Genomic DNA, 4,402 nt, shown 5'->3' on the forward strand with positions numbered 1-4,402 from the left:
CTTGTATGTCTGGTTTGAGTCACCTGGAGCTTTGGGAGGAGCTTTGGCAGGGAGAGGCTGTGAAAAATTCCCTCCTCACCCAAGTGTTTATGTGCAGATTTTGCAGGTCAATGCCACGATTATTACTGCCATCATTTCCTGCTCTCGTGATACATAGAAACATGAGAAGTCTGCCAAGAAAGGGCAGAGAGAATAAAAATGCAAACTTATCCTCTCCTGTGAAGATACAAATCAAGTTAAAACACTATAGAAAAAGAGTTGGTCCAGGACTTTGGGCATTTTTTCTCTTGGGGTCATCAATAGATGATTGTCGGACGGAAGGGGGGGGGGGGGTGAATTGTGCCGCTCGGGATTCCTGGCAGATCAGCTGATTTCCGACAATGTGGTCAGCGTTGAAAGCAGATAGCGCTCCCAATATTGCAGTGGCCCGGTTGGGTACTGCAAGTACAGTTCTCATTGAATTCATTGGGGATTGTGCCTGCAATAACAATGTTGGATGCTGCACTACGGACAGTGCGATCTGCTTCCTGTGCTGTCCATACTGACAGGGGTGCCGGGAATCAGCTGATTGGCAGAAATCTCGGGTGGCAGACCCCCACCATCCAACTACTGGTCAATGACCACGCTATGAGACAACCCCTTTAATATTTCTAGTTTATTTTCACAGATTTTATTATTAACTCTTTAGGCTGGAGTCACACGAACAGATTTGCGCAGCATGCTTTAATTTCCTGCACATTTGTGCGCAGAAATAGCACATATTGAGGTCATTAACCTAATTGCCCATTTTAATGAATGTGAGCATAGTTGTGTGTTTTTTTGCACGTGCAAAAAGTAAAGTAAAAAACACATACGTGCCGCAACTACACAGCACAACTGTTGTACCTTTTGTGCCCGCAAGTCATGTTCTCTTGCGTACTGCAAAAGACAGACAATTGAAATGGCTAATTAGTCTTAATGAGCTCCAGATGTGTTTTTTTTGCCAGCGGAATGACATAGTGCTTCACGCATCACCTTGCGTATTGCGCGTGCATTTGTACACATCCCATTGATTTCTATGGGGACCTTTGGTGTGCAAATATGCAGAAAAATAGAGCATGTTCTATTGTTTTTTTTGCGTGACCAAAATGCACAAATGAGAAATATGGAAATGTGAACAAACCCATTGAAATCAATGGGCTCTATTCTCCGCGTATTGCGCACAAAAATATGCCTGTGTGAACCCAGCCTTAAATCTGTGCTTGATGGATTTCTTCAGTCTCACCATGTGGGTTGGCAGTTAGCCATTTTGGTGGATCAAAAGGGCAATTAGATGCCCACCACTCTCATGAAGTACATGGCATCAGGGATGAGATCTGCCGGGAAATAAGATTGGGGAGTTACACTCCAACTTTCCATGTTTTTCCTGAGGGCGGACGCCCAGGAACTATCTCGCTGCCTCCATGAATATTAGATTATTAAGAAATCCCACCAAAATCCAGATGAACGGCAGCAGGGTCTAAGGGAAAGTCAATGGCCGGGTTCCTGAGATGCTGAACCTCTTATACACACCTGGTTGGGAAAGATCTGGTTCTTGCATTACAATGAATTTGCTCCATTTTTACCCCGAGGGAAGAGACGATGGCAGAAAAAGTGACAAGACTGGGGCGGCAGGTGAATCAGTGAAGAGTAAAGCTGACAGGGCAGTGAAAAGGGTGGAGATCCCAAGGAAAGGAGATAAATCAAGGGTGGTGGCCGTATCTGGAGAGCGGGGAGGAATCATACTTGCATAAATAAGACATTGCACTGGGAGGGGATATTCTGCTCTTGTCTATTTGTCATCTGTTCTTAGCGATATAATTAATGGGTTAAATGTTAATGCCGCGCCCTTTTCAAGATCTCTGCTTGTTGTCTTTGAATGGAAAACTTGTTTACTTCCAGAAGCTAAAATTTTGTCCTCATCATTTGCTGGTCCCATGTGCATTACTCCTTACAGTTAGGGCTCATGTCCACGGGCAAAATGAGATTTAAAATCCGCAGCGGATCTCCCGCGCGCGGATCCGCACCCCATAGGGATGCATTGACCACCCGCGGGTAGATAAATACCCGCGGATCGTCAATAAAAGTGATTTAAAAAAAAATGGAGCATGAAAAAATCTGGACCATGCTCCATTTTCATGCGGGTCTCCCGCGGGGACGGCTCCCGCGGGCTTCTATTGAAGCCTATGGAAGCCGTCCGGATCCGCGGGAGACCTAAAATAGGAATTAAAAGCATTTACTCACCCGCAGCGGGCCGCGAAGCTCTGCTCTTCCTCACGGCCGCCTCTCCCTTGCTTCGGCTCGGCGGATGTGCCCGGCGCATGCGCGCGGCACGTCGATGACGTGCCGGCGACGTGCCGCCAGCGTCAGGAATTCATCCGCCGGCCGAAAATGAAGATCCGGCCGTGAGGAACAGCTGACCTTCCCCGCCCGCTACGGATAGGTAAATGCTTTTAAATTGCTATTTTCAGCGCTCATGTCCGCGGGGCAGGAGGGACCCGCTGCAGATTCTACATGTAGAATCTGCAGCGGATCTGATTTTCCCCGTGGACATGAGGCCTTAAAGGGGCTTTCTGATTGCATTAAAAAAAATGATATATGCCATGGGTACCGCACTTACGCCCCGTACATGTTACTTATCGCATCTGACAGGCTGCATAATCACATCGTTCGTATCCTCTTTCACCCGGCCGTTGCAGGGTTCACTTACTTCCACTGAAGGAACTTCCTTCTGCACTTTGCTGCAATTCCAAGAGACTATAATGAAGAGTTGTCTGATACTGGCACCGGCGCAGTGTGGCGTTGGGATATTGCCAGCTCCTGTATCGTCATCAGGCAGCAGCGGCATCTCTTCTAACTTAAAAATCTCGCTTTTTTTTAGCGCTAAGAGCTAAGTTGCCACAATTGTGCCCTGTGCTCAACATATCCCTGACCACAGGAACCAGATCACATGATCGCCGGGTGCCCCCTGACACAGCAGGGCTGCAGGGTCCTTGCAGACCCAGATCAGCTCGGTTAGTCACTACAGGGGGATGTTTTCCCTGTAACTGGGGCTCCTATGGATGCCCCAGCTACAGCAGAAATGTCTCAAATTGAAAAAAAAAGACAATGTGAATCACCCCCGGAGGTCTTATATGATGTCAGGGGTGACATAGATGTTAAAAAATTAGTTACAAAAATAAGTTAAAACCGGTACAGAAAAAGACCAACCGCCAACCTAAACCGTCGCCATATGCACCCTGTAATCCGAGACAATACAAACTATATATCAAAACGTCCTAAACAAAATGAAGAACCCATTCCTATACTTTATTTTAGTGTAAATACCCAAATTTTAAAAATAAACGATAAATAAAAAAAAAAGTTAATATAATAATTAAAAATAATAGTTAATAAAACTTAAAAAAAACGGAAAAACAATTCAGTGAAAAAATATATATTAAAAAATAGCCCTATATGTCACAAAAAAATGCTGCAAAAATAATTTGGTAGCTGAAGAAAAAAATAAGACCATAAACCACCACATGGGTAAAATCCCTAAAAATTGACAGGTCCTTTAGAACTGAAACACCCTGGTCCTTAATGCCAGTTCATACGGGGGATCGTGATCTCGCCGCGAGAAAATCATGGCAATATCGCAGTTTGTTCCCGCAATTTTTGAGCGTCAGCCGTGCTTTTTCTTGTGAACAATCATGCATCACATCGCAGTTGCCCGCGACTTTATCATGCGAGAAAATCATGCAATTTTATCGCAAGAGAATTAATAGGATTCTCTAATGTTAAAAATGGATCGCATCGCACGAAAATGACAAGTTCATGCTTCGCGATAAAGAAGGAGGCTGCCTAGGGAAACATTGGAGATAAAAAATAGCACATCGCAGAAAAATAAAGCATGTTGCGATTTCTTTTCTTGCAACATAGCATCCATGAAAACATCGCTTATGTGAAGGAAGCCATTGAAAAGCAATGGGTTTCACAAACATGCATTTTGTCGTGCTGTCGCATTGCCGGAAAATCGTGCAGTTAAGTCACTAGTGTGAAATTTGCCTAATATTACGGTAGCAGCAAAGGGGATGAGATTTTAACACAGAAATTGGCCTGAGGTGCGGATTTTAAATCTGTGCTTTGTCTATTCTTACCGTAGATCTATGGTAAACACTTCACCCTTTCCAATCCACTGTCTTCCTACATTCTGATTGCAGCTTGTAGAGCTCCAATGTCAGAAGACGTCCGACAGGGTATTCTTACCATCTATTGCCAGCCACTCCGCTGTTGGAGCCTCTCTGGCGCACACACACTGGCTTTAGCCAGCAGATGGCACTGTTGTATACTACCAAAAAGAGAAAGCCTTTTAGGAAACCCGGAATGCAAAATTGGATTGAAA

The sequence above is a fragment of the Eleutherodactylus coqui genome, chromosome 3 (genome assembly GCF_035609145.1).
Source record: "Eleutherodactylus coqui strain aEleCoq1 chromosome 3, aEleCoq1.hap1, whole genome shotgun sequence".
Lineage (NCBI taxonomy): Eukaryota > Metazoa > Chordata > Amphibia > Anura > Eleutherodactylidae > Eleutherodactylus > Eleutherodactylus coqui.